Genomic DNA, 13,312 nt, shown 5'->3' with positions numbered 1-13,312 from the left:
TTCCAGAACCGACTATAATTTCGTTAATGTTCTAATCTCATATTAAAAGATAGCATTTCTAGCTACAAGCAACTTTTCGCGATACCCCTACTGATCGCTTTTTATTTCAATCTTCTGTCTTTAGTCAGATGCTACATTGAACTAGATTCTCTAAACCACATAACATACTCAGCGTAGTCGGACTCAATTTGATATGACCACTAGTGTGACAACCGCCAAATTCTGGTCTAGTCAAAGTCAAATAAAGTCAACAAGTCAAACCGGTCAACCCTACTAACACTTGTATACTAGGGTTCACCTCATGTAATTACTGTACAACTCACTATTTTAATAAGAAATCATCACTTGAAAAGTTGTATTTTTAGATTTCTTGAACCCTAATCGGGGTAAGTGAGGCAGCAAAGCGATAAAATACTATTACATACCCTTCGGAGGTGTGTAAGACTCTTAAACATGGCTTAACGGGGTTTGCGGACCTTGCGTTGCGAAGCCAAACACTCAAAAGGGACACAAAAGAAGTCTCTCCAAACCTCTTTCACTCTAACTCTCCCAAATCTCTCCAAGTATGTGAAATCTCTCCCGAATCTCTCCCAGTATGTCAAATCTCTCCCAAATCTCTCCAAGTATGTGAAATCTCTCCCGAATCTCTCCCAGTATGTCAAATCTCTCCAAGTATGTGAAATCTCTCCTAAATATCTCTCTGAATGAGAAATCTCTCCAAGTATGTGAAATCTCTCCCAAATCTCTCCCAGTATGTCAAATCTCTCCCAAATCTCTCCAAGTATGTGAAATCTCTCCCAAATATCTCTCTGAATGAGAAATCTCTCCAAGTATGTGAAATCTCTCCCAGTATGTCAAATCTCTCCCAAATCTCTCTCGAAATCTCTCTCAACTTTTTATAATCACTCGGGGCATCCCGACCCTCGAATTTGGCGAAAACAGCCCAAAAACGGAAGTCTACGCGAAAAACGGACTTAAGGAGCCGAAACTCCTCTTAGAAACCGAAACCCTCTCAAGGAACCGAAACCCTCTCAGGAACCGAAACCTCTTAGAGCCGAACCTCCTGAACCGAAACCCTCACAACCGAAATGGACCGAGCCCTCGGTCTATTTCGGTCCTCTAACAATTATGAACCGAGACTGACTTTCGGCTCTACCCTTCTCACCTTCGGTCCGAGGAGCTGGAGTTTCTGTCCGAGGAGCTGGAGTTTTTGTCCAAGGAGCGAGCCTGCGCAAGCCAAGACCGAGCCTCGCCTTCTGTTCTTCTCCTCGCGCTCTCGGTTCCTCTTCCACTCTCGGTTCTAAGCTCTTAAGAGCCGAACCTCGCACCCTTCGGCCAGAACTTCGGATTTTGACAATATTCACCCGGTTTTCAATATCTTTAGCGTTTTGAGCCCGTTTTTCGTGATTTTAACGCATTATTTTCTCCAAAAATCATATTTTAACATATAAGACCCTAAATATTCATAATTTAAACATATTTTTTTATGGAAATCTTTATTTAAGAATAAAATCTAGTGGGTGAATATTTGTGGTGGAGTGTTGACTTTACCTTAGTGTGTAACATAAGCAACCTCCCATACCCATTCCATGACCAACCCACACCCCTCCCCACCATACCTAGTCACTTCATAGTCCTTTCCCACTCATTTCCCAGCCATTACCACGTTCTAAGAGCTGGAAAATCCCCTCACTCCTCACACTTCTCTCATTTTCACACTTTCCACCAAAGATCAAACACAACTTTTCTCTCAAATTCTCTCTCACAATTTCGAGATTTTCAAGGCATTTTTCAAGCTTTCCTTCTTCATTTGGTAAGTATCACCATCCTTCATATGATTATTACACATCCTCCTACTCAAAATCATAGATATCTTACACAAACATCGTCACGTTCATGTTAGGTTCTCGAACCATCAAGGCATCTTCTTAGTGTTCTTGAGTGGGACACTTCCATTCTTCAAACATCCATCCACTAAGAACAGATAAGGTGAGTTCATACCCCTATCTTTTCATGTCTTCTTAAGTTTTAAGGGGGGGGGGATACAAGTTAAAACACTAAGAACACAACTAAACTTTTCCAACAGCTTTCATCAGAAAAGTTGGACTTTAATCACAGACTGTTTTGGACAACCTAAACATTTTAGTTTTCAAAACTGTACAAGGTGCAAGTAGTTCAGGTCCTTAGCTTTAAAATGGCTACTTGCACATCTCCATACGATGTTTCTACAATTTATGGTGATTTTTACAAAACTGCCTATCATTTCAAACATCAATCCAGACCAGTCTGTGATTATAGACTTGATCACACAAGTCAGAAGTCACTAAAAATCATGCGGAAAATTATGGAGAAACTAGACTCGTTTTCCAAACTCTCAAAATTTACGGATTTTGATTTGGACCTTTGATGATTTTTCTACGAATTTTCTAAGAACAGTGATAGAAAATGTTATTAACAGAAAAATGCTATCAATTTCATTTCACCTTGTAACATGTTGAGCAAGGTGTATATCTTTATGTGATTATATGTTATTGCAATATACGACATTTTTGTCTTAGTATATAGACATACATCAGTTAACAAATGGATTTTGCTAGATAAAGCATAGAAATAACAACTTGTTATAATTAAAGTACATCCATTACATACAAACATTGGATAAACTATATTGAGTATAGTTTACATACATTACTACTACTACTCTTGTTTTGATAAACTATAATACGTATAGTTTATGATACATTAATAATACATACATTTCAAAAGGGTACATTTATACAAAGAGGATTTTCATTACACCACACGTAATTCCGTTAATGACTTTGTGAGACATTCGCTTCACTTTACAAATAAGTCCTGTATTGTAACCAGAGTCTCCTGGAGGGAGAGCGTGATAGTTGTGTATAGATCTATATTGGGTTTGACAAATCCACACCTTAACTGCATGCAACAGTTAGACCGGCAGGTCTGGGCTGACAAATGTCATAACATTTCCGACGCTTGAAGAACGTCGTTTCAGGCCAACTGGGTCATAGCATGGTTATAATAACTCACAGAAAGTATTAACAAACATAGGAATTTACGGGGATTTCATTGAAATCGAACGAGTTTATGTCAATTTAAACTTGCATTGTTTTACTATAAATATGATAAATCATTTGTACATTCCGGTCTTTGGGTTTTAAGACTACATTTACACATTAAGGAAAATATTGGATTTTCTGGAACGGACACTACTTTTACAAGAAAAGGTTTTCATAATTGCATACAAAAAAAAAACTTATGAACTCACCAACCTTTGTGTTGACACTATTTCAAAGAACTTGTATTCTTAGGAAATCACTAAACAGGTGACCAAGTGCTTTTGAGGATGGGACGTTAAGGCGTCAAACATTTTACATTTTTGTCAACATATTGTAATTGATTTGGATACATGTAATTCATACAATGATGTAACTCTTTCAATTATATATATGTTGGTTGTGTTTACTTTAATCACTATTGCAAATGTTGTTATGATACTATACATGAAGTCCTCCACCCCCGGACGTTTCCGCCATCCTTGGTTTGGGGGTGTGACAACTAGGGTCGGAATAACAATCATCTTCTTAGTCATTACTGAAACGATGGTAACGACATACTTGAATAAAACGAAATCAATTACTAGCTCATTGGTAACCTTGTGACTTTCCCTGATCCATGCGTGAGTCCTGTGCTTCCGGTAGTATAGGCCTCTACTACCAGTCACACCTATTCATATTCGTCCCAAGTATTGTCTTGCAGTTTTCCAAGTCATTATCACAAAGACAATTTTTAACACATACAAATGTGTCCAAACAATCATATAATTTTCCCTAGACTCTACTAGGACTTCTTCCATGCATATCTTCAATCATCAATTCTGCTTCAACTCGGTTGGTGATGGAAATGTCAGACGATGGGATAACTTCATGGATTATACCAAAAATCTTTCTTTCTGAAAATCAAAAGTTTACTTCTCCCGTACTAGACGTATTATTTATTAGATGCATTCTAAATGCAAGATATCACTCTTATGATATCTTCCAATAAGTACCATTCAGTATCATAAGCCTTCTCATTTCCTCCATTTACTCAATTCACTACAAGTCTTCACCATGATGTTCTGTACACCAAAACAATCGTTTGGTGTATTGAGACGAGAATAAAGATATAGGAAGGTTTAGACATGTATTCCTCCTTATTACCTCGAAAAGTTATATGCCAGTTCTAATATCGTAATTAAACGTTTAGAAATCTAAACACATAAAATTTCTAGATCCGGTCGGCAACAGACCATAGATCCGATCAAACGATAGCATAAAGCATCACAAATTATTAAGCACATAAAAGCATCTTAGGCATCTTCCCTAATTAAGCTAGTGCTTATGTCTATTCAGGCGTACTTCCTAAAATATATTAGACACACTCCTCATGATAATCGCTTAGCATTCTAAGTTTAAGTCTAGAAATAAATCCTTATTCCTAGTTCGCTTAAACTAATGCTCTGATACCAACTGTGACATCCCCATTTTCACGTCCAGAAAAGACCGATTTTGTTTATGCTTTATAAAAATCAGAGTACCCTTTTTAATAAAAACGTTCCGGAATTTGTTCCTAGAAAAGCATGATAAATACGTTATTAAAGCATTTCCGAAGAAATGTATTTTTATTCATTTTAAAACATTTGGGATGTCATTGTCAATACAGAAACATAAGCATACACAGAACTTACATTTATTTACACTAGTGATCTACACCTCTTTAATCTCTCAGTGTAATGTAACTTCGTATCGGCACCTATGATTCAAATAAGCTTGAGTGGGTCAGGTTGGGAAACCTGGTGAGTACATAGGGTCTACCCTAAGAGTCATCTATTCGTTCATTCTGAAGTCCCTTGCTTCCAGGGTTATAAGACAGGCACTAAGTCGATAGCTGCCAATGCTCGTTCGTAAAGCACTAATTCCAAAGTTGCTAATCTTCATTCATCAGGCACTAAATCCATAGCTACCAGCGTTCATCTAATAGGTACTAAGTCCATAGCTACCAACGTTTATCAGGTACTAAGTCCATAGCTACGAACGTTTATCCATCAGGTACTAATTCCATAGCTACCAGTGTTTATCTATTAGGTACTAAGTCCATAGCTACTAGTGTTTATCTATCAGGTACTAAGTCCATAGCTACTAGTGTTTATCTATCAGGTACTAAGTCCATAACTGCTGATATTATTTAGGCACTAAGTCTATAGCTGCCACTGTTCACTCATATCATCTTTCATCTCTCATCATCCATCTACCCCTGTTTCACCCAACATATTTGAAGATATAAAATACGTATACAGTTTAGATCATTTAAAATATGTATAAAATCATTCATCCAGCATAGATAACAAGTATACAGACAATATGCACACATAGCACGTAATATATATAAAATACTTCATATCTATGTGTAAGATGAAAGTAACTATGCACTCACTTGATAAGGTGGTGACTTGGTACTCGGACAGCGCTTCGTTTACTTTAAAATAATTTCCTTCGACGAAACCTAGTATTATTACCATTAGATTTTAGTCTAATATTTACCGTGACTAATTATTAGTCTTATTATTATTATTATTATTATTATTATTATTATTATTATTATTATTATTATTATATAAACGTTTAAACAGTATTTTCCAACCACTATGTACATACAGGGGCCAGACATAAAACACCGGAGGGTAGGATCATTTTGGCATATAACACTTTTGAAATCTAACAACCCAGGCGGCACTTCAAACCGGATTCCCCGTACCGCGAGTGGTTAAAAAGATATTATAACGACACTTATATAAACCATAATAATAGCTCAAATAATTATTATAAGGTCCTAATAACGTTACTATATTTAAATAAAAGCTATATTAAAAATTAGGTAGGCTTATCTTACCTACGAGGGGGTTTGGCTAAAAGTCGTGCTCTGCAGGGGCAAAACTTCCAAGCCAAAAGCTCTTCTTCTCGGAGCCGTCGAGCGCTCCGGGGCTCTCTTCTAGCGCTAGGGGAGTTTTGGGAGGTTTAGAGAGAGAGTAGAGAGAGAAGGGTGGAGGTGTGAAGAAATGAGGGTGGAAGAGGTTGTATTTATAGGGTGAAGTATGGCTAAAGTTGGTGCCACATGTCACCATCTAATGGCAAGCCTTGGGGAGAAAGCAATGGCCAAGATTGTGCCTCGTCACCCCTTTTGCAGCATCACGCTTCCGACTTCTAAACCCCGTAACTTTCGCATACGAGCTACGTTTTCGACGTTCTTTATATCCACACGTAGGTAAAAATAAGATCTACAACTTTACTTTTGACTCCGTCGGCTAATTCTCGACCGATCTTAAATTTAACAGTATGAAGAGATTACACTGTTAAAAGTCCGCGTAAAATTCGTAACTTCTTTATACGGACTCCGTTTTCGTCTGTCTTTTTACCGTTGAGTTCCTATTAATGAGATCTTCAACTCTCCTTTAGGTCACGTAGGCCAAAAACCACTCGAACTAAAATTCGAGTTTCGGGTCGTGCACTGCTATGCCACATCTTAGAAAATTCATAACTTCCTCATATGAAGTTAGATTTGGGTTTTTTTTTTTGTATATTATCGGTTTAACGTATACTAAGGCTAAAAATTTTCTACCGTAAATTCACTATTTATGTCTCCCGGCGCCGTGCCGGTTTTGCCGTAAAACTTCGACGGGCCATAACTTCTTCGTTATAACTCGGATTTCGGCGTTCTTTATATGTACGGAACCCTTGTAACATATACTACAACTTGGTTAATATTAATCCTTCTAAATAATCTTCCATCAAAAACTCATTTTTGATGCTGATCGTCTCTAAATTGGCTAGCCCGGATCTGCGGGCGTTACACCCGGTATGCCTGACAATGGGATAAGTTGAGCACCCCGGTATGCTCAGCAGGGTAGGTCGGGCACCCAGATATGCCTAACATGGTGTAGGTCGGGCACCCCGGTATGCCTGACAGTATGTGATTTGTATGGTATATGGTATGATGGGGGAAGTCACTAAGCTTCGTGCTTACGGTTTAAAGCTTTGGTTTCAGGTACCTCTTCTTCGAAGGGAAAGGAGCCAACATGACTGTAGCGCATCCCATATATGATTTTCCGCACATGAGATTCTTGGGATTTGTACTCTGACATTATTATCGTAGGACATGTTTTTAGATATATAACTTATGGATTTTTATGAAATGAGATGATTTGAAAATGTTTTCAATAATCTGTTTTAAAAATTATTAAATCAAAAGTGAAAGTTTTGGTCTTAAATTTTGGGATGTTACACCCTAAGACCATTTAACCCATGTAGCATGTGACTTAGAGTATTCACTAAATAGTTAGTTCACACACGAAAGAGTCATACAACAATCAATGAGGTACTCTACGTAAGATAAGGAGTCAAAGATCAAACAATTCTATCATATAATTCCTGAGGATACATATCTTGTCAGTAGCATGTGGTTCTAACATATCACAAAATTAAATAATCTGTACGGTATTTTGGGGTCTACTTACTGGCTCCGACTGATCGTACACTTGCATCCTCCTTTAGTACTTTGAAAACCATTTGAAAATCATTTTAAAATCTTGTCCTTACTTTGAGACTGGATACACACTAGTGTTCCTCCAATTCAATCAAACCAAGGCTCTGGTACCAACTATCCATAAAAATCATGCAAATTTAAAACTTTTTAAAACATTTAAAAACCAATAATTATTACAAAATGATTCCAAAATGGTTTCATGTCAGAGTATCCAAGAAATCAAATTATAAAGCAGGACCGACTCAACACAACCCCCAATCAAAGAATCATGTGCACATAAATATCATACGCTAGCTAAAATGTATGGATACTCATACAGACCTAACATATCACTATTCATTCCATCATCCGATATACCAGGCAGTGTTGTAAAAATCGGCCTAGGGCGGCGCCTAGGCGCTAGGCGGTCTGCAACTGATTACGATTATGGGTGTTTGGCGGAAATTGGTCAATATCTGTCAAACTCGGGCTAGGCGGTCCTTGGCGGCCCTTGGCGGGAAGATTTAAAAAAATTTAAATTTTCAAATTTTCAAATTTTCAAATATCACACCAAAATTTACAAAACTTCAAAATTTTAAATTTTTAAATATTCAAATTTTCAAATATTATACTAAATATTTCAATTTTTCAAAATTTAAAATTTTGAAATTTTCAAATACTATTTTTTCTTAGGAAATATTAAGTTTTAAAATAGTTTTATTAGTAATAATTGGTCCCCGATTAATCCTACGATTAATCCCCGCCAAACCGATTAATCGTTTGACCCCAGTCGACCGTCGAGCTACCACCGAGCGATTTTTACAACCTTGATACCAGGATACCGATCTAACAGATCACTAACATAGTATAATCCTATAACCAGGATACTGATCTAACAGATTATTAACATAGCATCATCCTATAACCAGGATACAGATCTAACAAATCACTAACATAGCATAATCCTATAACCAAGATAAAACTCATAAAGGGCTGGCCTTGGTGCCTTAGATCCTGTTGATATAGTGAGAATAACTCACCTCAAAATGTCAATCGGAAATGAAGTATCAAACTCCCAAAACACGGCTCCGAAAACCAACACCTACATCCACCAATGATCCACTTCCATAAATTCCCAAATTACTAAAATACCCCCAGAAGTCAAACTGGTCAACCCTTGGTCAAAGTCAAAGTGAACAGTCAAGGTCAACAGTCCATGTTGACCCAACTCGTCGAGTGTAGCTTACTGACTCTTTGAGTTCCTTCAGAACTCAAGAAATCGTCAAAACCCCAGTCGACTCGTCGAGTTTCCAAACAACTCGTCGAGTCCATGCAGTGTCCAGAATGTCGGGAAAACCCTAACCAACTCGTCGAGTTACCTCTCTAACTCGCCAAGTTCATGCAGAATCTTGAAAGCGGGAAATCCTCATCCAACTCATCGAGTTGACTATGCAACTCATCGAGTTCCTTCAGTCAATTTCTCATTCAGACGCTTTTAAGTGAAACTAAAGCTCAAAATTGTAGATCTAGGCTCCTAGGGTGTAGTTATCACGTAAAGTTGCTAACTTTATGTGCATGCAAGGTTCCAAGAAGCTAAAACACTCAAAACTAGCCTTAGGAAGAGGTTTTCAACATGGAGGAGGGCCAAAGCTTCATAAAGCTTGAGGGTTTATGTACAAAGGGCCTAGAGGAGTCCAGATCTGAAACCATGCCCTTGTGATAAGCTCAAATCCGGAAGTGACTCCAACAAGCTTCTTCTCGTTCCAAGCCACTAAATCTTCAAGCCTCTTCAAGGAATGCACCAAACACACACTTTTAGCCACTTACACACTCAAGAATAGGGTTAGTTCGATTAGGGTTCGCTTCTGGCCATGAAAAGTGGAAAGGGTGGCTGGGAGAAAGGATTTAAGGTCCTTAAAATAGGGTGCAAACCCTAAAAATTAGGGTTTCCATGCACAACCTCTACTCGTCGAGTTGGGGTCCTCCAACTCGTTGAGTAGATGCCATAAACCATGCGGGTTGACCAGGTTCGACACGACGAGTTGGGGCCTCCAACTCATCATGTTCCCACAATAAAATGAATATAAAGCTTTAAAATTTATGCATGGGAGTCAGGATGTTACAGGGATATACATGAAGACCACCACGTGGTGTCCTTACCACGTCGTGGTGGCCATATTTTAGGCAAGTATATATATATCCGGACATTAGGACGAATTGGGGGACTTGGTGGTGACTTTCTGGAGAAGTATTACGAAAAAAAACCTTTGGAAAACCCTTAGAAGAGGAGGAAATGATTGGAGCTAAAGAATTGAAGAGATCTAGAAGAAAACATTAGCAATTCATTTGTTTGACCATGTTAAGCTTTATTCCTATTGGATTTTTGTGTCTGATTATTGCCATGAGTAGCTAATTTAGTAGACTTTCGTCTAGTTATATGAAACCTAAAACTATGAGTTAGTTTCTTACTTTATGGATTATATGAATTTGGTTTATGCATGTGTTTAATTATCATTACCTATCATGTTAAAGTGTTCATCTTTGGTGCTTTAATTCAAGTTAAGTGTAGCTTAGTGACCATTAAATTGCATGAACTTGTTTACCTAGTAATTTAGTCACCATTAAATTGCTAGAGCGAGGATTGACCAAATGTTAGATAAGTAATAAAGGTAACAACTTTATATGTGTTGGAGAACATAAATTGTGACCACAATTGTGTTTGATTAATTGTCTTGACCATAGATAATTATCTAGATATATCTTACATGGCCCAATTATCATTAATAACTAATTATATGTTTGCTAATGTGTGACCATACATAGTAGTTCATGAATTGGTGAAAAGATTAGTAGATTTGACCAATATTACTAATTACATAGAAATTTGTAACCAACATTATTAATCCATAAATAATAACTAACCATAGGAAAAAGGTGGATTTGAAACTGAACGAAAGTGTTTTAGTATATTGATTACAATCGTTTTTAGTTGAGTGCTTAAGTTTTTCTGAACTTGTAAAATCAGATTAAACCCCAACTTTTAGTTGTTTTCTTAGTTTAGCTTTTAGTAATTATTTTATTAATTAAATATTGTTGTCTGTGATCAAAACCCGACTTACCCAAGCAATACTATAATCTGACTAGGTATACTGCCTATAGGTGCATAGTTAGTATAAGTTTGTTAGGTTATAAATTTAAAACTAGATAGGTATAACCTGCACCACATCATGTTTTTGGTGTTGTTGCCGGGGACGGATATTTCAGTTGTTAATTTAATTGTTTTAGGTTAATCAATCCTTTTTGTGGGGTAAAAAACGCAAAAAGTTAATTATCTGCAAATATTAATTTTTCTGATTTTACTGTTCTCACGACGTGAGTTTAGTAGTTTTTGGTTTTTACTTATTTTGTTTTTAGTTTGTTTTTTATGTATTTTCCAAATCTCGATGCTTTTGATGCTTTTCTTGCGGAAGTGGAACAGGAATTAGAGAAAGAAAATGATGGTTATGACTCAGACAAAGATTTGCAGAAGTTTGGAAGATGGTTAGACTATGTCTTGGGAGATGAACCAGAACAAGCCAAGATACATGAGATAGAGATAAAAAAGGAGAAATTTCATCCAGAAAGAAATTTGGAGGAGTTGGAAAGATTGCTAGCCGAATGCTCGGACGAAGAACAAAAACAACCATACTTTCAAGAACAACATCATGATATAATCATTACCACGACACGAGCTCCTGATAGATCAGTTTGTGTTTCAACGCATGGGGTGACAATTCCATCTTTGAATAAGGTTATGAAGAACGATCATTTTCTAACAAGCGACCAACCGGTCCCCACAATTTTTAATTTTCTGGGACTAAATAGATGCTCGCTTTTTTGGCCAAAAATCAAAAAGAGAAGTCAAATTTTACAAGTTGGTCTGAAAATAGTGTTTAATAAAACGGATGAATTAATAACGACCAGATTGACAGTTTATTAAGTTGGGAGTCCGGCTCAAGACTCGCACAAAAAGAAGCGCTTATCGGGTGGCAACCTGATGTTTGAAGAATTTATATCCTTTTATTTTATTTTAGTTTTTAGTTTTATTTTAGTTTTTAGTTTTATTTTCTTCGTTTATTTTTGGTGTGTTTAAGTTGTGTGTTTTTATATTTATATTTATATTTATTTTGTTTTTAAAGACATGTAACCGGATGGTAGATGTTTGTTTTATTGTTACAACCAATGGTTTGTTGTGTTCGCAGAATTATTATAACGTCGAGAGAAAAGAAAACCATGAGCGTTAGAGATAAGAATCAAAGACCATACTTTTGATTAGTGTGGGGTGAAATTCGTATGCGAAGATAGATTAGAGAAAAGAAAAAGTTCCATAAAAATGGTTCTTAAAACGAGTCTTAATAAGCTAAGAAGACAATGGATGTTCGCATACATATAAGAATTGTTGAAAAAAAAAATATTCTCCCAAGACCCAGTTTACACGATGTGAGCTTCTATTTCTTACATCGTGAGAAAGATAGCATCGCAATTCAGAATTCGATACTCACGTCGTGACCTATCAAATCTCATTTCGTGAGTCATCAGATATCGTGCATTACACTATTTTCTTTCAACCTTACAATGTGGCGTATGATTTCCCACATTGAGATGCTTTACTTTGAAGATTCTATGTACCACGCTTTTCGAAGATGAAAGTTTATGATTCATATTTTTTTTCGGAGAATTCAAGTGTATCAACATGCGTCCAAGTTCCAGTTACATATTCAAGATGTTCGAGTTTTCCACACTTTCAGACTTCGATCTCGCCACTACTACCTCAGGGGAGTCTGTTCCCTTTTGTAAAATCCAAAAATATAGTCCCAATTTTTTTTAATAATAGATAAAACAATAATTCCAATATCATCCAATCATCTCAAATCAAAACCAATGTATCAATTGTCATAAAATCATAGTAAAACATCATGTGCGGAATCCCTATGGTGTGTGTGATGCAGTCATCACGAGCTCTTCCCCTTGGAACCAGAATTACCTGAAACATAAACTAAAAACCATAAGCACAAAGCTTAGTGAGTTCCCCTAAAATTCCACATAACATACATATCATGCAATAATGACATACGGGCCCCGCCTACACTCGAATAATAGTGAGATACGGGCCCCACCCACACTCCGATAACGGGCCCCACCCAATGAGATATGTTTGACAACCATCAAAATTCGATTCGGTTCTAGATTTGACTAAACTTAGTTGCACATATAGGCACGACACAAACTAGACTTAGTAACTAGAAGCTAAGTTATAACCTACTAGAAACTTGAAATCAAGTAGGATCGAAGGATAGTGTACTTAGATTTCACATTGGTATGTGAATTCTACAACTACTTAACTGTAGAGATCATCCATATTCGGGTCACTCTTTGACTCGAACACCTTTTTTTATGAATCTTATACACACATCATGCACTTGACCTAGTGATATAAATTAGGTCCGAGTCTCGTAGGAACTTTAGTCAAAGTTGAAAACTAGGACTAGTATACTTGATTCCTCAATTTCGCTTGAATCTCAGAATCACTACATAGAATGCCAATAAACCGATAAAATAAGTTACAAACATTGTTTATAACTATAAATGAGTTATAATACCATAAGATAAATTGAAGTCTCAAAGATTCTATTTATTTTGATATCCAAAGATTTACAAACTCTCAAAACCTTATAAACCTAAGTTTATA

This window comes from Lactuca virosa, chromosome 6 (genome assembly GCF_052849685.1).
Source record: "Lactuca virosa cultivar CGN04683 chromosome 6, Lactuca_virosa_CGN04683_v6, whole genome shotgun sequence".
NCBI classification, from domain to species: Eukaryota; Viridiplantae; Streptophyta; class Magnoliopsida; order Asterales; family Asteraceae; genus Lactuca; species Lactuca virosa.
This window is presented reverse-complemented; position numbering follows the sequence as displayed.